The sequence below is a fragment of the Anser cygnoides genome, chromosome 23 (genome assembly GCF_040182565.1).
Source record: "Anser cygnoides isolate HZ-2024a breed goose chromosome 23, Taihu_goose_T2T_genome, whole genome shotgun sequence".
NCBI lineage: Eukaryota > Metazoa > Chordata > Aves > Anseriformes > Anatidae > Anser > Anser cygnoides.
In genome coordinates, this window is record NC_089895.1 from 6,565,808 (window position 1) to 6,592,683 (window position 26,876).

General features: G+C 49.3%; 1 protein-coding gene across 2 annotated transcripts in view; it reads left to right on the plus strand.

The window, feature by feature from the left end:
• SKI (SKI proto-oncogene) overlaps window positions 1-26,876 on the plus strand; it is a 136,331-nt gene that overhangs the window by 94,447 nt on the left and 15,008 nt on the right. The window lies entirely within an intron of this gene.

Here is a 26,876-nt window from a genome sequence, read left to right on the forward strand (position 1 = left end):
GTCCCCAATACATTAGGTTTGTAATTAACAGCTGTTTTTCACTGATTAAAAGTATTTTTAAAGCATCTCAAGTCTTACTTTTGAAGGCAACTAAGTTTAGTTAGGGTATGTGTGTGGCATCTGTAGTTTATAAATAAGGGCAGTGGTTTTTGCCATGGAGTTATTAGTGTCTGTGGTGTACGTACAGCTGCACTGGTGGGGTTGGGACAGAAGTGAGCAAAATGTACTTTCTTTTTTTAGGGGTGCAGTCTTAAAATTCTCCGCCAGACACTACGACTTTATTCAGCAAGTGTTAGTTTTCCTTATTAACAAGAATAATAATCAGAGACTGTGAAGCTCCTGCTGTGGGCCGTTTGTGAAGTTGCATTTGAAGTATTTGGGGTGGCGGGGTGGTTGTCACACAGGGAATTTTTCCACTGTGATCTGTGGGACTCGGGGAGCGTCTGGCAGGTCACAGAACGGCCTGTGCACTGCTCCCCGCGCCTTCCACCACCAAGCCGGTCACTTGCAGACACGTTTCCCTACCTATTTTCAGTGTAAATGTGTCACATGGGTTTGTGTTTGCCTTCTGACCACTACTACGAGGAGCTTTTCTCGGTGAGTTTGTGGCACTGCCAGGTGGGCCTGCAGGCCGCGGGTAGGCCCCGCGGCAGGAGCACGAGAGATCAGCAGCGAGACTCGGCCCTCTCAGGAACAGGGCAGCCATGAGGCACTGCTAGCACCAAAACTCGGTGTCCTGCAGCACGGGAATGTGGGCAGTGAGTAACCAAAGGGTGTCCGTGTTCCTGTGTGAGAGAAGCAGCCCATAGTGCGAGCACAAGCGGCGCTTTTCCAGTGCTCGGTGGCACACCCTCTCCCCGTAATTGTCAGTTGTAGGTCTTGTGAAATGACAGCTGCTATTAGCTCTTCTCATTACATCAACTTCTGTGAATAGACCTGTTTCTGAGGTAAAATTCTGTTTGAACAAAAGGACTAAGCCATTTTGAAGAAGGCCTGTAAAAATGAGATCACTGCTTTCTGCCTTGCTCTGCTCCGAGGGCGAAGGAGACGAGGCAACGCTGCGCTAGGGTATGGTACACCCTGAGTCACTGCCTTCCTGAGGGCTTGTGCTCATTGTTCTGGCTGAGGCTCGTGGTGCATAACGTTCTGGCAAATGAAATAGTTAAAATCGGGCTGCCAAACAGTGAAGAGGTGAGGGGAAGCTTCAGAGGGGAGGTGGGTGGGAGGGAGAGCCAGAAGCGTGCCGGGGGCTGCGCTGCGCCTCTCGCTCTCCTCGTGCACGAGGCCCCTACAGCCGAGACACACGCCTTTTATTCCAGCTGCCTTCTACAGCAAATGGTGATTATGGAGAAGGAAATAGTTCAGTGCTGTAATTGGGATTTTCTTCTCCCATCGCAGATAACTTAGATTTGCAAATCGTGGTTTGGTCATTTCATTACCGCAGCTCCTTCCCCAGGGGATGCAGCTCCAAAACAGGCACTGCTCCCGAGTGAGCCGGGTGGGATTTCTCCCTGCCAAACGCTGGGTAACCTGCAGGGTGAGCAGCGCTCTGGGGGCGTTTCGGTGTATAACTTCAGGCTAGTATTGTACATCTCTGAATTCCTTCATTCCCTATTCTGTTTTGTTTGGCTTTTGTTCTAAAACTGTGAGCAGCAGCACGTCCTACCCTTTCTCGGCTTTCCAAAAGTTGCTCGAGTTCCTTTCTTTTTTTCTTACTTCTTACTTTACCCAGCGTTCTCTTCCTTCCTTCTTTCCTTCCTCCCTTCCCCCCTCAGATTTTGATCCCTCCTTAGCACATTGATTGAGCTGTAATGTATAATTCAACCACAAATCTTTTGCATGGAAAGAGAGATAGAGGTGGAGAAATTTGAACAAATAAAAGGTTTTATTTTGCATGGAAACTTGGCAGGCTTTCATGTGCCAGCTTCCAGACACAACTAATACTGGGCTTACTTTGCACAGAGGGATGGTTTAAAGAATTACACCTCTTGCTAGAAATGCTAGAACTTCTCTTCTCATTACTCCTTTTGGCTCTTTCTGTTACCACCTTTATAGTTGGGCATTTTGCAAGAGTTAGATCGCTTTTACTAACATTCCTCTTGTATGTCTTTAAGGACAGCAGCCAGTGGAAAGAGATCATTCCTGTTGCTCTTTTTTATGTTCCTGCAAACAGTGATAGCGCTCCGCGGTTCTGTCGAGGATCTCAGAACACTTTGCAAATACGTGTTAATTACGGACTCCTGGTGGGTGGTCTTAAAATGTTACTGCAACGAGCTGAAAAATAACGATTAATTGGTAACGCCATCCTGTGCCTGAGTCTCCTCTCACTTTTAAGCCCTCTTCATGCTACAGCCTCAGCTGTGATTATATACTGCTCAGAAGCTGTCCTCTTACCCTGCTGAATAGCTCTGTAAGACGGAGCTGTTAGCCCTGCCGCAGCTGGATGTGCTACATCTGGGTGCTCTCCACTGCCTGTCAGTGCTAGCATTCCGTGCAAGTGCGGGCAGCTGTCCTGAGCTATAACAATACCGAATCTCGGGAGGAACAGCATCTTAAAATTCGTAATGTTGCTTTCCTGATTCGTAAGGCGCTGTAGGATAAAAGTGCAATGCGCTGTGGTTTCAGATCTTTCTGCTTTTCTCCCTTGTTCCCCTGTAACTCTGAAATGGGTTGGTTTAAAAGTGCTTTGCAGGCCCCTTTTGTATTGCATTTCACTGAAGGTGGGAAAATGTCCAGCCAGTGAGTGACGCGGGTTTGGAACTTGTTCAGACATTTTACTTCGCTGGGATGGGGGGTTCTTGCATTTGGATCGGATCCAGCATTCCCTGTGCTGCAAAGCTCCTGCTGGCTTCTCACTGACTTTTCACTCTAAAATTTAAAAACAAAACAAACAAGCAAAACCTACAAAAAGCAGCAAAAAGTACAGCAGACTTGAAATATTTCGGTTGATTCCGTGTTGAAATTGACGTTTAAAACTTCAGGTGGCTTTCCAAACGCTCTCTTCTGTTCTTCCCACTGTCTTGTAGCACTGCCTGGATCCTTGTGTGTTCCCTGAGGTTTTCCTCCGCAGCGCAGCACGAACCGCTCAGGTGATCTCAGTTTGGGCAGTCAGTATCAGTGGGCAGTCCCTTCTGCGAAGTTTTCAGTAAAAGTTAGAAAACTTCCCAGGCTAAGGATTTCTGATGACCCTGTCAAGCCATATTCTGAAGCTTGCATTAAATGCTAAGCCCGTGCTTTATTTCTAGCCGAATTTTTCTGGTGGAAAGAGATGTGAACATCGCTGAGGCTGAGGGAGCCTGGGACAGGTGTGTCCCAGAAGAAGCAGATTTTCACCAGCGGTAACAAAAATCACAGCAGAAACAGTGCTGGTATCTTTGCAGAGTGGGGTTGGAAAACAACTTAGAATGCAGGCCTGGTTGCATCCTTAACGCTGGAGCTGCTTTCAAGCAGCTCTGTAATTTGGAATGTGAGTGACGTCAGTTCTTCTGGCCATCTGGTTAGAAAATCTAGTTGTAACTGAAAATATCCAGCCCTTTTTTCTCCATTGCTAGGTGGTGACTACACACTTATGTAATTTAACAGCTCAAATTCTTTTCCATTCTGGTGATCTCTTCACAAAGGCATAACGGCGTGGATGCTACCGAAAGGATATCAGCAACCTGTTCGGTTTGCATTAGCGACTTGCTGGCTAACGGGAACTTCAATTCAGTGGAAAGTACACGGCTGGGGGTTGGAAGATGCGATTCTGTTGTTGTGGTACGAGCTCGGTATGCGACCTTGGACAAGTACATCCCCATTTCTCTACCTCGGTTTCCCCACTTATTACGCAGTGGCAGCGACACTTCCTATCTCAGAGGCATTGTTAGGGGCTGAGTCACGCTGTGGAGTGCTTAGAAAGGCAGCGAGGTATTGTTGTAATTACTGCCCGCAGAGTTCTGCTCATTCCCTACTTTTTGATTTTCCTTTTTTTTTTTTTTGGGTGGCACATCCAACCCCCCCCCCCCAACGCCGTTCTTTAAGGACTTTTAGAGCCTGCTCCTCCTGCAGAGGTTGTGCGCTGTGAAATCCTAAGATGTGTATTGCTGAAAAACACGCATGAAAATGCACTCACTGTTAGCATATGAAAAATAAAGGGAGGAAGAGCTGTCAGCCACTTTGTAAAGCCTTTTTAACAGCGAAACTCAAAAGAGCCCAAGAACAGGTTGTAAACAAAGAGGCTGTAAGTATAGCCATGCTACCTTAATATTCCTACAAAACATTCCTTTTTCATGTACTTAGGATCCTAGTGAATGAACTTCGCAAGCAGAATAACCACCACAGCCCGTGTTGCATTTCTGCGTTTAATGTTTCCTCTAATTCTTGATGGAAAAGTGAAGTCTTTTTGTCTTATTGATCCCTGATGGCAGCGGAGAACCCGGCATCCCCTTCTGCCCCCCTGCCCCAGCCCAGCCATCTAGCTGAAATGCCAGATGCTTGGTAGTGACCATGGGAAGAGAACTGATATCACAAGGGAAAAGTGTGATGGAGAATTTGTTACAGAGAAGCGGAAGGTTTAGGATCTGAATCAAAAAATGGGCTTTTTGTTTTCTGTGTATTCTCTTCATATTTCCAATTTTAGTTGGAAAGGAAGGAACGAGTCCATTTTATTAGTCCAAAGCAGCGTGAGAAGGGGACAGCATTAAAAAATGAACGATAAATAAAAGAAAAACCAACTTGCTTGGTAGAAGTGAGAAATGATCGCACTGTTCCGCCGCCTCCCCTTTTTTAAAAGCACCAAACCCTTTCTGTTCGGGTGGAAGGATTTCACGAGGAGGAGCGAGCGGCGTGTAGAAGCCGTCAGCAGACCTGGGCAGTCACCAGATCTACCAAGGAGCAGCAGGCGCACAAACACATGAAGGCAGGTAAAGGGCATTTGAACTTGCCATACACGTAAAAGGCTTCGATCCAGTGGTGAAGGGAAAGCTGCAGCCCTGAAGGGAGAGCTACCCAAAGTTTCCTGTGGCTTTACAGGAATATTGTGTCTGTTGCTCCCATACTTGCGTAAGTGCCAGCGCTCCTCTGCTCCTAACAAATAAATTAGAAGGCTCCGTTGTCAGTGCATAGACAGCAGAAACTCATGGCCCTAAGGAATATTAGGGTAGGTATGAAATGCCTCATTTGTGTAATATTAAAAACATTAGCTACACAGCAATCATTTTTTCCCTCATGAAAGCTTTTCCCCACGTCACACGCAGAAGCAAACCTTAAATAACCGTTCAGCTGGCCATAGCGCCTAGTACGTGGAACAATAAACCTTTGCATTGTATCTCTTGTTACAGCACACCATTTCTGTGCGTTAATACCGAGCTGGAACTCCGAGCTTACATTTATTCTCCTAAAGCACTTCAGTACCACACTAGAAAGAGTGATTTCATATCAGGGGGAAAAAAGGAGTGGGAATTACTCAGTGGTTAGGTTTAATTGTTCTGAATCCTTACAGCGTTTCATGAGAGAATGTGCCGAGGAGATGTGCAATGGTGGGAAATGTGATGGAAAGGTATAATTTGACCACCTACCACTAGCAGCTGAAAAGTAATTCTAAGGGCTGCATGCCTATCAGGATTAATCACTAGTTCATTATTGAAAATACCTTCTCTTTCACTCCTGCAATCCTTCCTGACGGGCTCTAGGCATCCAGAGGTGTTTGTTAGAGGTAAATAGGAGTTACAGCCGCGCTCCGCCTGTGACGCGCACAAGAGCACCTTTTGTTTGGTGCAGTTTTGGAGTCTTTTGCTGTGGAAATCGCCTTTGTAGGAGAAAGGGGAAAAGGGCTGAAGGGCGAGCCCCACCCATGGCAGAGCAGCACCGCATCCCGAGACGGTTTATGGCCCCGTGTCTGGTCATTTACCTCCAGCTGAACTCTGGCGATGGACGTGGCCAAGTGTTTCATTTGGACAAGAAAAAAGGAGCATTATTGAAAGGGACTGACCTTTCCATCACCCTTCGCTGTCGTCATGGTGCTTTTATAGCATTTCTCTCTACCAGCCCCTTCCCTTTTCTAAACCACAATAATTCCCCTCCTCCTCGCAGTCCCTCCTCCCAGGAGACTTGGTGGTTTCTCTTTATTTTCACAGACACCTGCACTGCTGCTTTTTTTTTAATTCCCCCCTCCCCTAAAATCCTGCGAGCCTCTGGCAGGAGCTAAAATAATCAGCTTTGGTCTATCAGCAAGGCTCGGAGACGCCGGCTTCCCCTCTCCGCTGGGTCTATACGCAGGGCTTAGGGGAGAGCAGGACCCGATGAGCCTGGGAGTTGATGTCTTTGCTCCCGGAGCAGAGCCCCTGAGGCTGCCTCGGTGGCACTGGTGCTGCTGCAGGAGCATTTGGTTTAAGGGCAGAATGGCTTTCAGGTCGTGGAGCAGGGAGCCGGGCACCCCTCCTCTGATCTCAACCCCTTTTGGTAGCGGGAAGTAATGCTGGTGAGCCCAGCAATCCTTTCCGAATTGCCTGTTAACTGCACGGGGGCACGAGGCTGTCGGCGCAGCCGTAGGGATGCGGGCAGAGCAGAGCTGCGAGCGAAGGGGGGAGAGCGTGTGGCCAGGGGAGATGCGATCGTCATCCGGAGTGAAGAGCCCGAGCTGAAAATGAGATCGCTCCTTCTCCTTCAGCAAGTAACAAATGGAGTTTTGTCGGTGCAGCGGTAACAGGGAAAATTGCAATTTGCTGTATTTCATTTTTATTTTCTTTACAGAAATTCCCAGCCAACCAAGAGATGGAGTAGCTACTGTTTAAAATTGCAGATTTTCAACATATTTGGAAAGATGGTGTGTTTCTGTGAGTTTGTATTGATGTGCACAAAGTGCGCAAACGGTGCAGGGCAGCTTGTTTGTCCTTTTCAGGGGAAACAGAGGCGCACGGGGCGGGATGCCTTGCCTCAGGGAGATGCTGGGGGTTGTTCTGTGTTCTTCGTGCAGCCATTTTACCTGTCCTGCTTCGGTGCTTGAGGCAAGTCAGGAGCGTGTGTGCCTCTGCTCTGGCTGGGTCTGCTCACCTTCCCTCCCTCCCTGGTTGAACACGGACACAACAGGAAGGTGTGCACGCCTAGAGGTTTTGCGTCCTGATTTCTATCAGTGTCCATTGAGCATTCAAAGCACAGATAACAGATTTTGGAGAGCTAGCCTTCCTCGATGCAGCCCTCGCAGGTTGAACTGGCTCTTCTGCCAGCTGTGGTGCCCAGTCCAGGCGAGCAGGGTGCTGGGTGAGCCCAGGACGTGGGAGCTCAAATTCAGCCTGGCTTTGTGGCTGCGTGGTGTGGGCAGCGTGGCACTTCTCTGCTGGATCCTCGAGTCAGTTCAGGGTGGAATTGGAACTTGTGGTTCACGCAGGACTCGAGCCAAGCACAGACTCAGAGCCGTGGACCCTTAAATACTGATCAAATGTTTCTGCCTGCGAACCTGGCATACCTGTGGTGAAGGAAAACATGCAAGGAAAGCATCATTCCTGCGGGATGAAGGCATCGTTCCCGTGCGTTCCTTGCACAGATTCATCTCTGCGTGCCTGGAGATGTGAAAACCGGATTTTGCCCCCAGCTTCTAATGAACATTAGAAGTCATTAGGATACTGCTGTTATTAATACTCAGCTGACAGTCCTGCATAAAGCCTGCTTGAGCATTTGAAACGTCTCTATTTAAAACCAAGTACGATGCTGGGGCGGTAAGAAGGGGTTAATTTTGTTTAGTCTCGGGTTAAACCTTGCCTGGTCGGACAGCCACGTCCTTGCCCAGGCTGCGTGTCTGCTATTTTTATTTTGCACCTCTGCAAATTTTAATCTTTGTAGTAATCATACTTAGCAGGTGTGAGGCTTGAATATAAGCCAATAAAAAGAAGAAAGAAGACACGCTGCTGCCAGGTTATTCCACCAGCCATGGAGCTGGCTTATTGATGAATGTTGGGCTGCAAGCCAAGTTTCCCTCGCCTCTGAAAGACTGGGGGGGAAGAGAGGTGGTGCTTGCACGGCGCGAGAAAGAGCCAGACAGAGAAATTGATTGTTACTTTAATGTGATCTGACATAAGGGAAAGTGGAAATAGAGGACAGAGCAAAACTGCAGCCTCAGCACTGCACTGGAAGCGCTTTGACTCTACGGAGCGCGGTGGTGGTGCTCCCTTTCTCTCCCGGAGAGCAATCTGCAGGATCCTTTCTGGGGAGCCAGAGAACAAGGGAGCGAGTGTGCGTGTACGGCTGCGCCGTGTCCTCGTGCCAGACAGCCCTGCCGGGGTTGTCTGTGCAGAGGTGACGTGAGGCGGGCTGCGGAGCTGCAGCCTCCTCTGTAAACACTGCAGGCTGGCTGAAAGCACAGCTCGAGCAGGTGAAGCGAGGCAGGCGTGTAGCTGGAGTGGTAAAAACCTTCAGAGCCGGGTACCCCGCCTGTGTCTGCTGAACAGCTTCTGCACACGGATAACTTGGTCTAGTTGTGGTCTGCATTTTGGGGCAGGTTCAGGCACTCACAGGCAACACCTTTCTGCCGCAGGAAGGGGTTGCCACTCGCCGTCTGGTCGCTGCCCCAAGGGCTTCCTGTATGTGGGGAGAAATGTGCATCATTTTCTTTGCCGTTCTGAGCGAGAAAGTTATTTGTGTCATAGGTAAAAATGAAATGGCAAGAAGAGAGCCATTCGTTAAAGTCCTTCTTGTAGCTTCAGTGTTTCATATGGAGCAGAAAGTACTACAAAAAATACATCAGATGTGAGGTTTTGCCTCAATAAGATGTTATCAAATCTCCGCTCTTCAGTTTAATACCGTTCCCCCTTTGTCCTATCACTATCTGCCCATATAAAAAGTCACTTTCCATCTTTTTTTAAAAGCCTCTTTCAAGTACTCGAAGGCCACAACAAGGTCTCCCCGGAGCCTTCTCTTCTCCAGGCTGAGCATCCCCAGCTCGCAGCCTCTCTGCGTAGGTTCAGCCAGCAGTCCCGCCCTTTGTAGCCATTGGGGCGCTCTTCTTGCCCTAAAGCAGCTGAACAACCCGTTCTCCCAACATCAGAAGTGGGAAGGGGTCTCTCTTCCTTCAAATTCTTGAGTTTCTCTGTGAAAAAAGAAATGGTAGTTGGAGCTCTCCACGAGAAGGGCATGTGGTGTTTGCGTTAACTAGAACGAGATGGAAATAGCTAGAACTAGAGAACTTTGCACAAAACCCAGGTGTGTGATCCCAGATTTAAACAACAAGCACGACTGGTTTAATTCCGCGGATCTTAAAGTTAAGCAGTTTGCACTTCTTTATTCAGTGTCCCTGCTCACTCCTAACCATGCTTGGAGACCACTTTGTCAGCCCTTGTTAGGAAGTTTGGGCTTAGACCGATGTAAAAAGTAAAGAAATAGACTATAAAAAGAGTAAAGTTGAGGTTTCTATTTTTTTTTCCAGCTTTAATACTAAATATAATAAAAAGGGGAAGAAAGAAAACATCCACGTGAACGCCTTCCCACCCATCCTAAGGCTACCCCCACTTGCACTCCACCTGGGTCCCGATAGCTCTTAGGATACTGCTAGCAGCACATGATTTCAGTATCGAATCCTATTAGTCATGACCCAAATCAGCTCTAAAATGGTTAACCACATAGAAGGGGAGTGGGAGTAGAGTGTCAAGAATAGCTTGGAAGAAGATGTTATCCCACGTACCAAGCAGGAGTTGGTATCTCAAAGGTGTCACAGTGATGGAAGTGAGGAGAGGACTGAGCCGCCAAGCAGGCTCACCAAACAAATACTGACTGCCAGCGGAGCCTGCGCTCCCCCATCGATGCTTTTGAAAACATCGCTTGTGCGCCCGATGCAGGTCTTCCACCAAGTCCAGGAGAAGCTGTTGGTGCTCTGCATCTTTGAAAATAAGACCCACCGAGCCTGCAGTGATTCCTGGTGGTTGGAGCACAGCCTTGGGAGCCAGAACGCAGCAGCCTTCATCCTGAGCTCTGGCGTTCACCGGAGTGAGTCACTTGGCCTGCTTTTGTTGTGCAGAGTGAGGCTGGGAGCAGGGCTGGTGTGCTGGGTGGCGCAGCGTGTTGGCTCTCCGTGCAGGTCATGACTGAAGCTGCTGTCAAGTAAGGTCTGATTTCTGAAATTAGTTGCCACCAAAAAAAAACATTTTTGGCCTTAATGTTTGTGATCGCTCTGTGCGGGGCTGTGGAAATGCTGCTCCATTTACATTTTTTATTCTGTTTCTCACCACTCTGAACATGCTATCGTGCTGTCTTTGGATGGATGAAAAGAACCACAGACCTACAACGTAGCAAGTGGAAAACTGTAGGAAAGAATGTCAGGAGCCCTGACGGGCTGAGGTAGCTGTGCTGGAAGCTCGCAGTGGATGTGTTGGAGTAAAGTGAGTGTCAGAAAACCCACCTTCAGGGACGTCTTGATGGTACTAATGCATTCACATTAAGTACAGCCCTTAATTCATTTGCATATTTTAGTCTCTTGGTACTTACCCGTAGTTTTACAGCTTATCCAGGGGAAAGGCACCCCAGAAGGTAGCAAATCTTGGAGATATTTTTTACATTTCCGACAGACAGATACTACATCACTTCGGATTTTAAAGGGGAGTGGGGGAAAGCTTAACATTACAGCTATCCCTTTAAGGGTTGTGGTTATAGTCCAGGTTTTAATCGCTACTTTGACCTGATTAAATCCTCAGCCACGGAGAAATCAGCTTAGAGAAACATGTCTGCTGTTGAACAGCAGCAGTTCAAAAAAAACAAACCAAGCCAAATACCATTAGAAAAAAAATAAAAGGTTTAGCTCTCACAAATAGTATGGTGATGTTGTAAATCACATAGCGCTGCTCTGCAACAGGATATTTAAAGTTTATTGATGGTGAATATCCAGGATGGAAATCACCTAACTGTAATGTGGTTTCATCTCCTGCGCAACCAGATTAAGCCTGTCCCAAGGATAAAATGAAAACTTCTGGATTTTGTTGGGCTTTTATTCTCATGCCTTCTGCCTCTTAATATGGTGTCAGGAATCAGGTACGTGTAGGATGAAAGGGGAGGAGTTATTTGCCTGGGAGTTGGGGATCAAATGAATTTTTAATCTTTCAATCCATCTGCCCTCTTATTAAACTCTCAGTCTTCTTCCAAGACGTTATTCAAATCCATGCGTGGGTCTCTTTACCAACATTAGAACACAAGAAGCATCCCATTAAACAATTCCGATGGCACCCAACAAAAACCCTTAATCTGTGGTTCAATATTAAAGCTGTATGGAGGAGGAGAAAAAAAAGGTGGAGAAAAAAAAACACTTCAAAAACAGAAATGTTTTTTCTCTGATTGTAGTTTTACCCTAGTACTGCTCGCAGTGTAGCATCCAGCAGGGTTGGTGTTCATCCTTACATCCACAGGCAAGGAAGTTCTACCGCTGACTGCTAATCCTAAATTAAAGTTCGTAATTTTTTATTATTTTGTTTCACCCGATCTTTTGAGTCTCTCCTGTGAGAGACGGGATGAGAACCACGTTTTGCCGCAGCGCCCCAAACGAACCAGCTTTGGGCCATTTTTGATCACTGAATGCTGTGAACCAAGCATGCTGTGAGCCCTCGGGATCTGTTCAGCTGAATTACGCGGTGTACAGCCAGGTGACCGGCTGCACTAGCCTTTCTCTCCCCTCTGAAGTTTCTCCGAGGTAACTGGTGCCGCAGCAGTGATTTGGGTGGCTTCACTGGCCGTCACCTGCAGCTCAGCATTTGCTCCTGCCTAGGAGAGAAACTCAACAAAGCCGGGGGCTGTGAAAGCCAAATTTCAAGGGACTGTGTCCCCGTCTCGAGCTGAGCTCTGCTGAAGAGCCTAAAGCCTCACCGACCTGCTGAAGGCACTGGCGAGGTGCCTGCCAGCCGCGCGGTGTGGGGAGGTGGGGGTCTCGCTTTTTTAGTTATGAAGTTGCAGGGGAGAAAAGGCACGGACAAAGCCAAAGCCCAGATCTGCCTAGAACACAGCTCGACAGCTATTCTGGGAAGACAACAGCTAACAAAAGACATGAGAAAGGCAAGCAGACAGAGGGCCCCAACCTATTGTTTTCCTTCTTCATTCCAAATAATGATGACTTCCCTGACCTCCTGGCTTGTTCCCTCCAATGAGGATTTCAGGACAGCTGCTACCCTGAACAGCTGAGCCAGACATTATTTGCCTGGCTTCCCGCAGTTCCTTCCTCCCACTTCAGCAGCAGCAGTGGAAACGATAAACTTCTCTCCCACAAAATTAATCCCTATTCCTTGATAAAAGTTTGGGATTCTGTTCTGGATTTTAAATAATTTTCCTTCCCCCCTTCTGAAATTCGCTGTTTTCTCTCTGTTATGCAGGGACTTTGTTCCATTTGCAGGATTTTGCTTCTGTACAGTAACGGCTCAGCCTGTTTCTCGTGGAAGTTAGCTGAACTTGGCCTTGCAGAGAACAGGGTTAGCAGGTCGTTGCAGAGAGCTACACGGAGGTGGTGAATTCGCAGCCTCGTTCAGTTCTTTTCCCCCTTAAGCAAAAGCCTCACCATGGTGGTTGGGAGAACCTGAGCAAAATTTCTTGGAAAGCAACCATCGAGCCCCACGCATGGGAGAGCTTAGATGGCTAGGAATTATTGTTGCTCTGATGTGATTGAGGCCTTTGAAGCTTTTGGCTGTTGCAGCAAGTAAGTTCAGTTTTGTGTCTACTTGCAGGTGATGATTTTTGCTCCCATTGTCGGCCAGCAAGGTTCTCCTGGAGATGAACTTTTATATTTCTCAGCCTCAGTAGCGTTTCTGTAGGTGAAATGTCAACTTCCCTCTGATTCACACTCTCTAAGCTGAATTTACACCGTGGGCAGCACAGTGCATTTATCCCAGCAGGCTGTTACTTCGTTCCTTGGGGAGACAAAAATCTGCCCTGTCTGCAGCCAGCCCTCCCCCAGAGCCATCTCGGCTGCTTGTGCTCAGTCTCTGGATGGCACGTTACCTCCTCAGGCCTGATCCTGCCGCGCTGGTGCCTTGCACCAGGTGATGCTTCTCAGCCAGCCAGCCACACGCCTCGCCCCATGGCAGTGAGCGGTGTAAGGGTGCATTGCTCTGCTCCAGGGTGGGCTGCGGGCTCCTACGGACGTAGGGGTATTCTGCTAAGCCTCCAGGGGAACCTGCTCTGGTTAGGTTCCTTCTTGGGAACGGGGAACAGAGGGGTCCTTAATATGGGGTGAGTAAAGATTTGGGATTGGAACTGGTGACCTAGTTTCTTGGTTAACTAGTGGATAAAATCGATACAAAGTCTTTGCCTGCATCTGAACCATGACTTGGTCTGTTCAGGCTCCTCTTTTTATACTGGGCTGCGCAAGTGGAAGGGTGGCCAATCTAGCTCCGTCGTCGTCTTTCATGTTTGAGTTGTGCTTTTTTTTCTTTTGGTGTTTGACTGCAACAAGTGTGTAACTGAGCGGCTACACTCCCAGCACACGGGTCTGATCATCCTTCTGCTCCTGCTGATGGTACTGTGCCTGCTTTCACGGAGCGAGGGCCTGACTCAGTCTTCCTCGCGACCCAAGACTTCTGGGTCAGGTATTTATTGCTAATTTATACCATGACTTTGACACAAATGTAGCATGCTTTTACTCTGCCCAGAATGTAGCAGGCCACAAATGGCTGCTTACGTAAGGTTTTCTTCTTTTTGGCTAGGCTGGATTGAGGCTTCAAAGTTTCAGACAAAAGAAAAAAATAAAGACCGAGACTTTGAAGCCGTCACGGTACCAGGGCTGAATTTCAATTCTGTGTTGATTCCCATGATGTGTTTGATGACTTGTCAGAGACTTGTGATAGCATTATTCCCCAACAAGGGCAGACTTAGACAGTTACCTTGGAAATCTTGCTTACTTTGCAGTTTGTAAGTCAGTCCTTTTGGTGATAGGAGAGAAAACTCCATCCCGTGGTTAAGAAAAGGAAAACAGGGGAAGGGAGGTTGGTGTTTGTAGCTCCAGACCTTCTCTCAACTCCTTTCTTTGTGTTTCTGGTCTCAGGCTGCAGTCCAGGCTCCGTGGTGGTTTGTAATTAAACCCCAATTTTGAAGGTTCTGTGGAGTCCTCGATGCCTACCAGGTCAAACTGAGTCTGGTTTCTATCACGGAATATTTCGGTTCAGTTGCCCCTTGAGGAAGTATGGGAACAGACAGTCCATTCATATTGAACAGATGACCGAGGTTTAAAAACCCTTTTTGTCTATTAAGCTACGGCTAAGATATTATGAAAACTGCTTAATAATGTTCCCTAACATTTATACCACACTATTTTCTTACTTTAATTTTCCAGGCAATTAAAAATAATTGAAAGTTAGTGCCAAAGCCCCTGAAGATATACTTTTTGTTTCAAATAAGCTTATTTTCATACTTGTGAGGTCACCAGATATTTATTTGACCGTCTTTATAGGGGTCGGGCCCATTACACACACAGAAGAGGGATGTGGAATAGAACTCACATTGTAACACCAAAGTGAGAAGTAAGAGGAAAAAAACGTGCTTGTCATGCCCGGTGGGTGTTCGTGTTTAGTACTGGGGTACAACAAACCCAGCTCGTTGTACGTGTACCAACTGAGCCCTAAATTCTACAATTCACTTAAACACTTAAAATTAAATTTGTGTTTAAGGCCCATTATACTGAAGTAGGTATGAACAAAAGCCTGGTTGCGTTGTCGGATCTGGGGGATGAATAGGGCGGTGACCCCTTCGCTCCGCTGCGGGAAGCCCAGGCTGGTGGCAGCGTGCCCCAGCGGCCCCGTCGGGGTGCACGTCCCGTTGGAACGCCCCCGCGAGCCTCTGTGGTGAGAGAGCAGGGACAGAAAGCAGGAATTGCACCGGTGGACGCAGCCCGTCCGGAGTCAGACCTCTCTAATCTCCCGTCCTATTAATAGAGTTGTAGCAGACACAACCCATGTGGCTGCGCAGTCACGCTGCACTGCAATATTGCTTAGCCAGTTCTCCCCCTAAAGGCTTAAAATCTGTCACGTTACACAAGAGCTGAAAGCCTTCTTGTGGTGCCCCAGATTCTCCCCTCCTGTCCATCCCGTTCCCCTTCCATTTTCCCCTTCTAATCATCTTCTACTGCCTCATTTGGTTATACAAAATTAGGGTTTTGAGATCAGGTGTATCCAGCTCCACATATTTGCATACGTGCTGGGGGTGTTTCCTGTTAGATCTCTTATCTGAAGTCAAAAGGTGAGTTTATCTTGGAATAGACCGAAAATGGGTGGGCTTTTTGTCGATGTGTTGCATATTGAATGAGACAATTTGCTCACGGCTTCCCCTGCCTCACTGGTGTGCGCGTCAGGTGTCCGTAGCATTTTGCTCAGTTACTCCGCTTGGTGGTGGTTGGTGCCAGCCCTGTTAAAAGACAGAGGTCTTTTCCAAAGCGTGTCAGTCCTGCGTGGTGAACGTCCCAGCTGAAACGCCGCCTGTTGAGGTCTGTCACCCCGTGGAACAGGGCAGGTTCTCCCGAAGCGAGCCCTCCTAGCAGGGGAGGAACGACGTGCGGCGGGGATTTGCTGAACGAGGACAGGTCTCCTCTCCCCCATCCCTCCTGCCCCCTGTCTTCCCTCCTAACTCGCCCCCTGACTCCGCATCTGGAGCAAAGAGCGCGTGATGCTCGTTTGGCGAGGCAGCCAAAGCAGCTTTGGAAGCCTAACACTGTAATTGGTTGTCTGCCGTCATCCGCGGCGCTCTGGGGAGGTTTCAGAAGTAATAACTGTTACTTAAAGTGGATGAGCTTCTTGTGGCTTTCCTAGAATTGTAGAGCACGTTATTGTCGGGGACTTAAGGAAGCATCTGCGTGTCTGGAGCTTTCAAAACATTTTGTAAGCAAAGAATTAAGTTTTTTCCCATCTTCTATATATGGCTGGTGAGAAGATACTCCTCAAAAACGGTGTTTTTATAGAAATGGCCTGTCTTGACAGCAACGATACGAGGAGAGAAACCTCCTGTTGATGATACTGAATGCACTCAGTGTCTAACCCACCTAAACCCATCTGCACCTAAAACATCTCTAGCTGTATGGTCACTGCTGAGCTCCTTCAGTCACGTCTGTACGTCTTCTTCTGGTGAAGACTGCAGGTAGCAGTCCCCACGGGAACCGGTGAGCTAACGGGCGCCTCGCACCGCTTGTTCACCAGGACCAGAGGCTTCCATTGCACTTCTCCTTAAGCTGCGTCGGATCTGGAACTATCAGTCCCTGATCTGGGAGTGTTTGAGCTCCTGGCGGTTGTTTCCCTGGGCCTTGCTGTGCCTGGACTTGGAAGCAAAGAACCTGGCTCCCAGGCCCGTGGTGAGACACACAGATCGTCTCTTCCACAGTCGTGTCAAGCGTTCCCGAAGTCACCCCGAGTAGATTAAATCCAAGTGAAAAAGAGATGTACGCAGCCCTGGGGCAGCGCCGCCTCTCCGCAGCCCAGGGGATCCCAGTTGTTGCAGAGCTTTAACGCTAGCGTGCTGCTGGTTACCGAGATGGCCCTGGAACCGGCGTGCATTTGCTGACAAACGGCGTCTTCCTGAGGTCGCAGAAGGGTGGGGATGCAGAGCAGGTTGTCGGAGGGGCCCTATAAATAACCCCGAGGAAGCGTGGGTCGCTGTGCAGACAAGTGGGGTTGTATTTGCCACGCTCCGCTGGCTCTTCTGCCTTTGAAGTAATTCATCGTGACGTGTCAGACTGCCGGCCCTGGCGCAGGCTGGCAAGTGGCCCAGCTCCGCTGCCCTCTCCCCTGGGCGTCACGTGCCGGCGCACATGTGCCAGGCTTTGCCACGGGCCGGGAGGAGAAGCAGCCTGCCGCGAGTCCCTGCTGAGGTGGTGGGATGCGAGGGCCTGATTCTGCCCTGAATTGTGAGAGCGTGCTGTAAAATACACGCTGCCTACTGACTCTGCCATTATGATTATTTTTCTTTCCCTCCCGTAATTATTCTGATTTAAGACTAAACACAGACCTTAGAGCTTTGCCTCAGAGAATGCACACAGGCAGTTAAAAATACAAAATGATTCAAGGAGCTGTAGTTCTGGCAGCTCTCCATAAAGTTGATCCTTACAATCCTGCCTTATTTCTGCCTGATGCTCAGTGCCGTACGAGGGGTTTTCAGTTCACGTCCGAGCGCCCGGTGAAGTTCTGGCACAGAAGGCTGCGGGGGGACCCAGCCGGAGCGTAACCGCAGCGGTGAAATACCGTGCCATGGGCCTGGCCGTGCACCCCGTGAGCATGGCCTGTGCTTGGGAAGGGTGGCGCAGGGGGAGAGGTGAGTGAAGGGCAGATGAACCCGAGAGGAAGAAGTGCTCAAGAGCAAGGAGGTCTCTGCGGACAAATACCGTCCTTGTAATTAACTAAAAGGAGGAATGCGAACCGCGGGGTGCTGGGAGCTTTGTAGGGGCGTCACCACGTTGAGTCAGAGGCCGGCTGTGTGCCGCAGGGAGCTCTGCAGGCCCCAGGGAGCTGGGGAGGAACCCAAACCAGGGCGCCCTGGAGCTGCCGCTGCTGGCCCCGTACCTGGGGAGAGCTTGGCCCCATGCAGAGCCCTCGAACCCTCTGCAGGGTTCCCAAACTGCCCCATTGCTGGGGGCCTTCGTGCATTCGTTGGTGTTGGAGGAAGATCGCCGTGCCTGGTAGAGTCGATACTAGTGGAAACCACAAGGGGAATATTTGCCCTTTTATGTAACATTTGAAATTAAAATGAGATTCTTGGCTGGCAGAGTGGACATGTCTCCACAGTACAGGAACCGAAGCCTTGGAGAGAGCGTGCAGCTGGAACTTACGTGCAGTTACGGCGAGAGCTCCTGGGTTCGTTTCAAAGAAAATGCGAGGAGAAAATATCCACAAAGGGCTTTTTAACGTCCAGAACCATGACCCCGCAAACAATTCAGCGAGGATCAGGCAAAGCAGATCTGTTCGCAGAGGAAATTTTGATTTTCCTTGATGAATCTGGTGGCAGAACTTCCCTCCGCTTCCCTTGCAGCGGGGGCCGAGCCCTCGGTTCCCTCCAGCTGCCAAACCTGCCTTGTTTGCCTCGCACCCCCGTGCCTGTGTGTGCGCAGGCACACATGCCTGCTTAATTTGTTTTTCTCAGTCAGTCGCACCCCCCTTCCTTCGGCCTGCCACGGCATCGCAGCGTTCCCAGCCGGCTGCTGCCAACACAAACGGCCGGGGGAAGAGGGGCCCTTTTCCTTCGCCGTCCCCTGACCTGCTTTGCGCTGGGCTCCACCACTGGCTCGACTCAACCAGCGGGAAGCGGGAGCTGTTTTTTTTTGTTTTGTTTTGTTTTGTTTTGTTTTGTTTGAAACCACAGGGCAGGGAATTCGTTTCAAGCCATAACTTTTAGTTTCCACTGGAAGGGCAAAACAAACTCGTAGCCAGTGGAAAAGAGGCTCCCAGTTGCTTCACCCAGAGCCAAAACCCAAGTACATCGCTTAGCAAATAAGCAGCTATCTTTTCAGATGTCTCTTAAAAAAACACGAAGAAAAAGAAAGAGGGAAAGAAAATCAGAGGAGAACTTTATTCAGCAGCTAACTGCTGCTGTGCAGATAGCAGGCAGCCGCAGCCACGCCTGGCTTTGACGTTGCCGCTGGCCCCGTGCGGCGCGCGTCGGCTCTCCGTCCTCACCCCTCGCGGAGAGGCCCCAGCGAGAGCAGTCGGAGATGCAGGATCACTTGGGGTGGGAGATCCTGTTTTTGTTGAGCAACTCGTGAAAGTTCCTAGACTTCTGAGGCTAAAGGAATGGCCGTTAAAAATGTGATGTCTGTGGAGCTGGAAACTTCTACGGCTGAACAACCCGTGCGGTCCCTACAGCCATGGTGCAGGGAGCTGTGCTTTCTGAACACGGTTGCGTGGCACGGAGGATGTCCTCTGATTTCTTCTTCTCTGCCTTCCCGACCCCCCAAAACTACCCTTCCACCTATCGCTCAGTTACATGGAATTTGCCTCCTATTTTGTTTGACTGTCAGGCCTGAGATACTCGATGATTTCCCATCAAACCGTAAGAAGCAGAAAATGAAGAGAAACAGCCAGTTTTGCGGGGTGTCTGTCCTGTGGCTCCTGAGTAACAGCCCAAGGGTACTCGGCTTAATTTATGGGGACACAAATGATGCAGGCCACAGAGCCTAGAGCATAACAGAGCGCATTGTTGGAGCCTCCAATGGAGCATATTGTTTGTAGACAGCGCGCAGCAGTGTCGTCATCCTGGCCACGTGTTGTTGGGACGAGGGGGCTGTGCAGAGCTGGCTCCGAGCGCACTGCAGGCGGTGGGGTTTGGGGTGCTGGGAGGCTGGGGTTGGCGGCTGGGTTTAGGTTGGGTGGATCTATATCAAAGAATAATTTTATATGATAGATTTAGAGGCGGAGCAGTATAATAAAAGAGTAATTGTTGCGATCAGGAATTAAGCAGCTAATCGAAGTGGCTCAGCATTTTTCTCAGCACAAGTTTCCAGTAGCCCTAGCTGTGTCCTCCTGCTCCCCTTCCTGCCTCCCTGATACTGCAGGCAGGGAAAAGTTGGCGAGTTGCAGGAAGTGCACAGTGGCCCGAAAGAATCCCAGAAGGCTTACTGATCCTTCTGAAGTAGAGAAGTGTTGATGTTATTTGCATTTTCTCCCTCCATTTCAAAATCGAGTTTCAGGAATTGGTGTTTTCTTGGGGCATTGTTTCTGGCCTTTTAATACCATGACTTAGAGAAATGCATTAATTTTTGCTCCTCCTTAGGGTATGTGCAGTCATCAAATAGCACCTGACCCAACTTTTATAGTAAGATAAATACAAGGGGAGAAATGTTGAGACAAAAGAGAAAACTTTTTTTTTTTCTTTCTTAATGCTTTGAAAATGGCTGGTGACTTAAGCCAGGGGCTATGTAGAAGTGTTCTAGAAAATCACAACTTCCTATACCCCCGTATGTCTGTAAGGCCACCTCTTTCCGTAGCACTTTGTCGGAGATGGCGCAGCAGTTGCCTTCAGCTGGCTGTCGTGCAGTAAAAGCCAGCTTTTGCACAAGCAGAACATCTCCCTCCAGGAGAGGCACGGCGAGGCCACGACGGCTCGGCGATGGGAGTGCGGAGCAGGTTGGTTGCAGCCGGGGGGGTTCCCAGCAGGGTCCCCCGCACAGAGCTGGGGGACACGCCGGCAGCCGGCGCGTCTGCTCTAAAGGCAGGAACAAAAGCAAATCCTTCCCGTGGGCGTACGCTCGCCAGTGACGGGGTAAAATGGGTGCTTGTGCTTCCACCAGAGCAGTGAAACATGGGAAGATGGAAAGCTCCCTGGTTGTGCTGCCTGGGCTGCTGCCCAGCAAAACCACAGTTGGGAAAAAAAAGGAAAATAAAACAAACGCTACATACACTTCTAGGACTGACACTGCAGTGGGGTAGGACTTTTCTGTCTTAAAAACATGCAGTAGACGAGCAGTAAATCTTCTTACGGCTCCATAGAACAGCATTATTTTTAGCTTTTTTATTACTGAGACAGCTATCAATCTGTAGCTGATTTTTCTTTAATCCATGTGAAAGTGCAGTGCTGATAAAGACGTCTGATGCGTTAGCAATCATTTCTGGGCCAAGGCACAAAGAGGCTTTGGGAAGCAGGTGTTCTCACCACCACTTGGTGTGCTCGTGGAGGCTTAGAGGATGCAGATCAAGGGCTCTTCTCCATATTTCAGATACCTCTGGTTTTGTTTTTTAGTTTGATTTTGACTAGAAATCTGAAAGAAGTCTCGGGACAAACGAGATAAGCGCAGAGCTCTCGCAGCTCTGCGTGATTCAGCCTCTTCCTAGATAGACCCAGGCCTGCAGTTCATAGAAGCTGCACGTGGAGAATTCCAGCGGCAGTTCCCAGGCTCAGGATTTGTCATCTGAGCAACCCGTAGAAGCACCTTCGAATACTTTTCACTGGTAAAGGTACGTTTCTTCTGAAATGCTGTGCCACAAGGCTGTGCAACGTACAGTCATCGCTGCGCCAGCAGGAGCCCGTGTCAGGCTCAGGGAGCTGAAGAAAGGAACGGGATGGTAGGACTGGAGGAAGAGGGACCACACAGTGCCATGGCTTCCCTGTGCTTACAAGCAGACTTTGCAGCCTTTTCTTCCAAGTCAGAGCAGAAGAAAAACCTCACGGCCTCCTGTAAGATGGCTAAGTAACAATACCCATTTTATTCCTACGGGTCAGCTGAGCATAAGTAACCGGGCCATGGTCACACCAGTGACCAAGTGAAGCCACTTGGAATAGCACCTGAAAGTCCTGCCTTTCCGTTCCCGTTTTGTTAGCCGGTGTGCTCTTCACGGAGCAGGAACTCAGATACTCTGATTTCTCAGCAGTGATCTAAGCAAGTATTACCTGGAGACTTTCCTAGGGCTCCGCAGGCATTACCAGTGGCATGAACTGGAGAGATCGGGATACTTGCCTGGGTTCACTTTTCACTGCTGGGTAAGGAAAGCCATGGTCTTGCGTCTGCCTTGCCACTGGCTGTAGGACAGTTGCTGTGCCAGGTGTTTGCCAAACACCAAGTTCCTTTGGGGAAAAATGTGAGCGGAGGTGGTGCAGGGCTAGTTTGTAACAGGAAAAACACATTAAACAGCAACCAGATAATTTTTAAACAGAGGCTCACAAAGCCAGTGGGAGGACCCGGCTCACCCAGTGGACCCGAAATGAACCTCGAATGCAGACCAGGTCAGTGGGGTGCTGAGCCACTGCAGCACCAGCTGGGTAGCTGCTTCAGCACCGAGTGCCAGCGTGGGCATTAGATGCTGGTGGTAAAATGTGCTCACCGCCAGCTCCGCTCTTTCATTTTTTGTGTATTTTTATCTCGGGATGTCTGACACGTTTTGAACCCGAGCAGTCTATCTCTGGGGTTTCTCCATGCTCGTATCAGACGGGCGTCTGGTCTTGTGGTTTGTGCCCCTAATGAGAAAGCTGCTTAATTTTCACACCCAGACGGAGTATTAGATGAGACAGGAAACCCCACCCTTTCTCATGGTATAACTGAACTCAGCTGTTTGCATGAGCTAGCAGCAAGAAAGATAGCTCGAGCAAAACGCTGCTGTGCTGTCTGTAGATTTAGAGCCCGTTTTTTATTTTGCCTGTTCTGGTTTTACATGCTTTTTTAGCTGCACTTTTCAATGGAGACATTTCTGATTTACACCAGAGGATGAAATTGAGTTCTTCAGCTTTCCACTATTTCCAAAATGTGTTTAGAGACAGAAATTCAGAGTTTTAGGTATCGGGGTAGCTTGGAGGACATTAAACCAATCGGGAGGATAAACAAACCTTTCTAAGGATGCCACGTAGGACGCCGTGACTTGTGCTGGTGTGGGAACCACCTTTCCAGCCCCTCTCTAAACGGAGGGGACTGGGCCAGGGCACAGGTCCCAGCCTTTGCCCTGCATTGGCACGGAGCACACTCGGTGTCTGTGCAGGGGGGAATCGCGGCGGCACAGCGCGGGTCTCAGCACCTGCTCCTGGTCCCCAGGGCACGGCAGCGGCTGCAGCGCCCAGGCTGGCACGGCAGCGCTGAATTCGGAGAGCAGAAGCCTGGCGTTCTTCTTCCACTCATTCCCATCACCACACACAGCAGAAATGCGTTCACACCTAGCCTCGGAAAGGTTATGAACACAGATAAACGTGCGCCGTTCCTCCCCGTCCTCTCAGCTCTGTGTTTTCAATTAGGTTTTGGAATTTGATGCCAAACGTAGTCCCAGCTCTGGTGAGGTTTTATCCCCAGAGGACAGATCAGAAGGTGGAGCACGGACTTCTTGTCTGAAGTTACATTTCTAAGCTAAGTTCCCCAGGCAAGTCAGACTCTTCAGCATTTTCACCTCTTTTCACCTCGTCTTTTCCCTCCTTAACAAGGCAGAAGCTTCACCACCGCCGGGCCCTTGGTGTTGTGTGAGCGGTCCCATTGGCTTCACCATTTTGCAGGACTGGGCCTGTGCTTGGCCTCCTTCCCAGAGGGAGCACTGTCCTGGTTGTAGTGGTCTTAGCTTATCCCCTAGTGGATAGCTGCTCGCATCACAGAGCGCCCCGAAGGTGCGGCAGGCGCTGGGTGGGTGCAGCAGAGCGGAGAGGAAGGAGCGAAGGGCTCAAGGCACCTCGTCAGCCCAGCATAGCGGTGGAAATAAGGTAGGGAAAGGAGGCAAATTATTTCAGAAAACATAGTTTGGTAGATCCTCAGGCTTCAAGGATAATATCTATGAGCAGTCCTAAATCACAAAGTTAAAGGATATCTTCTGGTCTCATCTTCCATTCTCTGCCATGAGAAGCGACTCTCACCTCCCTGCCCGGTGCTGACCTGGTGCTGCGGGGCCAGGCTGTCTGAGAAGTAGAGGGCCAAAAATCCTTTCCACTGGTCTCATGCTCTGTTACTGTACTGCTGGACTGAACCGGGAAATTTGATCCGACATGTCAAATGTGGCCCTGGTTGGCTAGAGGCCAAATTAGGCTGCTTAGTCTCAGTTTGTCTTAAAAGGGCTGACATGAAAGTTCACGTGCCAAAATTTCCCTTTGGAACGTACTTTGAGATTCCTTTTTAAGGAACGTTATAAATCTTTCTATGTATGTTTTTTCCCTCAAATATCAATTGCTTTAGAAAACAACAGTCCAAAAGCTTAAGTAAATGCTTCGCATAATATTTCTGGGCCCGCTTTGTGTCATGAAGTTTCTTACATCTGTGGATTTGAGAAAATGTGTATTAACAAACCGCTTTGCCAAGTGCAAAGCCTATTTGATAACAAGTCATTAAGTTGCCTGCAGTGGAAGAAAAACTGAGGAAGAAATGAGGAAATATTTATTCCAGTCTTGTAGGTTTGGGTTGAAGTTTTTGATAAGTCATGTATGAAGAGATGGCAAAAAAGTTGCATCAGATTTTCTGTATTTCTTTTGCGACTTCATATATTCCAATATTTGGCAAAGAGAGAAAATGAAATAAAATCATCCACGCTGGAGCCAGTACCGAGGTTTGCTGGCTGCTGGGGCTGGGATGGAAGTGTCAGAGTGGGGGGTTTGTTGCTGCCTGGGGTCTAACCCGGATGGGATGTAATCAGTGAGTCGGAGAGACGTGTTCAGGATGCGGTCTTGTGCCTCCCCTCGGTATCTCCTGTAGACAATTTAATTCTGTCTTTTCCAGGGGTGCAGTACAGTACAGCTCTGACCTGCTTTTGGTGTTCGTAGGTGGAGTTTTTGATGAGTTCATGACACAGCCATGGCATTTCTGGGGAGAGGGGCAGAAGCGTTTTCAGTGGGAGGGGATGTCCAAGCCGACAGGAACACACCGGAGCAGTGACTCGCCGGATGACTACGGGCTGTAGCCAGACACCTTCCAGTTCAGGAGTTCCTGAGATACCCTCCACTTTTTGACACATAATGACATGTATTCTCTGAGGGTTTCACAGACCAGGTGGGAAAACTTGTGGTACTGCTGCATGTCTGCATTGTTACAATGGGACCCAGAAGTCGTCTCGTACGTGGGGGTGTTGATGAGCACGTAGTAAGAGGCAGTCCGTGCCGCGAGCAGCAGAGATCTGTGTAAACAAAATGGGAGAGGGATGGAAAGAAAACTGGCCAAGGTCATCCCAGCAATTCATGAATTATGTTGGCAGCAGTCCTTCGAGTCCAGCTGAAGTGCTTTACCCCTGTAGACAGCACCGGTCCGTTAGGAATGCTCGAGTGCTGTGGTGGGAGATGACTTGAAGGTACAAAACCTGCGTGCCGCAGTCAGCACCTGTTCTCTCTCCCCCTTTTTTCACCTAATTTCTATCTCTTTGTGGGGAAGGAAAAACCATTTTCCCCCCATGCACACATCTTGCTTACTGCTTGTTTTCTTGCAGCATCTCATGTTTTCAGGTCAGTCCTGGCTCCTGGCAACGAAAGGTTGAGCATTTTTCCCTTGTCTACTGGTGGGTTTTGTGCTCAGAGCCCTCCTGAGCCTGGGATGTCAGCCTCGTTTCAGGGAAAAGAAGGGGGACAGTGGAGAAAGCTGGAGAGGAGACTCGACTTCTTTAAAAGTGCAAATGAGATCATTCTTGTTAAACCTCTCCCCCAGCCCTTTCAGAACCGGGCACTCTGCTCTCCTCTCCCAAGGCTGCTTGGTTTTGCACTTGACCCGGAGTGCGGGTCCGGCTCTTGCTGGGCGCGTGGTGCTGGAGGGGCAGCGCCGGGGCGGCTGCTCCGCGGGCGATGCTGCTCGGGGTAGGAAGGGGTCTCCACGCTGAGCCTTGCCACCTGCTGCCTTTTTCATTCCAAGCCCCTTCCTCCCCACCCTCCGCCCAGGCTCCCCTCCCCACACTGCTCACCATCCCCAGTGGATAGGGCTGGGATCAGGAGTCACTTGCCAAATACTTTTCTCATGCTGTCACTAATTCTGCACAGACAGCATCTCTGAAAGCAAAACCAAATCTTTTCCAGTGCATTGTCCTGCGATTTCTACAAAAAGCGTTTAGAAATGCCTTGTCTTGGTTGGGTCGGATGGGAGGTACCACGCCATAGCCAGTACCAGCGTCAACCCCAAGAAAGCCCGAGGCTGTGCCGGAGGAATCCTCTGCAAATCCACCGAGGCTGGCATTTGGCACTGGTACGGGCTAATTTTGTACTTGCGGTTACACATATACACACCCATGTCATACTATTTCATCTGCTACATATGGAAAGCTGCCCCAAGCTCCAGAGTGCCAGGGAATGTTGTACTAAAGCCTCCAGCCTTGGTTTGATTCTGTTACTATGCACATGGGGCTGGAGGAGCCCTAAGAGCGCCGCGTGCTGCCAGAGGAGCTGGCGTTGGCTGGGTATTCGCGCTCGTGCCCTGCCTCCACGCGAGCAGCAGGCTGTTCTTGGACAGGTCATCATTTCCTGCTAATTAAGGTGTGCAGAAGGGATGGTGTTGCTCTAGTTACCTAGCTGTTGGCTTTGCCTGGAAGTCAGCCGGGAGTCTGGATAAGCGCAATTTAGCAATACTGCTTTCGGTTCCTCGTGTATGCTTCAGGTAAAGTCCCTGAGATCTCGACTTTCAGAAGTGAATAACCGTTCGCTGAAGCAGTCTCAGTTCCCAGTTCAGATGCCCTGAAGGGGGCTGATTTTCAGAACACAAGACACAGGCAAGTGAGATCCTTTCTTTCACTGACAGATACACCTCCTTTTGAAGCATTTCAGCTCTCAAAATGTTGCCATTCAGGTGTGTCTGCAAAACAGGCATAAATACTTGCCCACCAAATCACAGTGAGCGGTGGGGTTGTACGATGGAGCGCGGAGACGAGCTGTTCCTAGTGCTTGCAGCGTGGTTCCGCCACCTGACTTAGAACCAGGCTGATGGAAACAGAGCGAGCTCAGAACTGCGAAAAAGACAGAAGAAGGAAGAGGAACGGAGGTGGCACGTTGCGCTTGTTGTTGGCAGAGTAAGGTCCAGAACCTTCTCCCTCCCTGCCGACAGACGTGTTTGTACTGGCAGGGCTTCAAGCTGGTATCCCCAGCGCACCAGTTAAACCAGTAGTTACCAATTTTTTTGTAAGCCACGCTGGGACTATAGGAATTTTATTCCTTCACAGTGTTGAAGGAAAGGCGTTATGCTTGCCAAAGGGCTTTCTTATGCTTGGGGATGATTTATGGGCCAAGCTGAGCCACTTGTGGAAAAGGCAAAGCAGCTCTTGGCAGCACCCCCAGAATCCACTGCAGCTGTGGGGTAGTGAAGTCATCGGCATAACAACCACTGCAAACAGAATAACAAAGTCTGTTCTGTTCTCGTTTAAAATAATCTTTCCAGTTCAGCAACCACATTAAAACTTACCTTTCTGCATACAAAAATAATAAAAGTCAGATACTTCTCTGCAACATGGTGTGAATGTCTCACTTATATTTCTCCCTGTCACTCCTGCACCACCTACACGTTATCTGGGTGTTTTAAATGAAGGAATGAAACCACGTTGTGTCATAGTTTG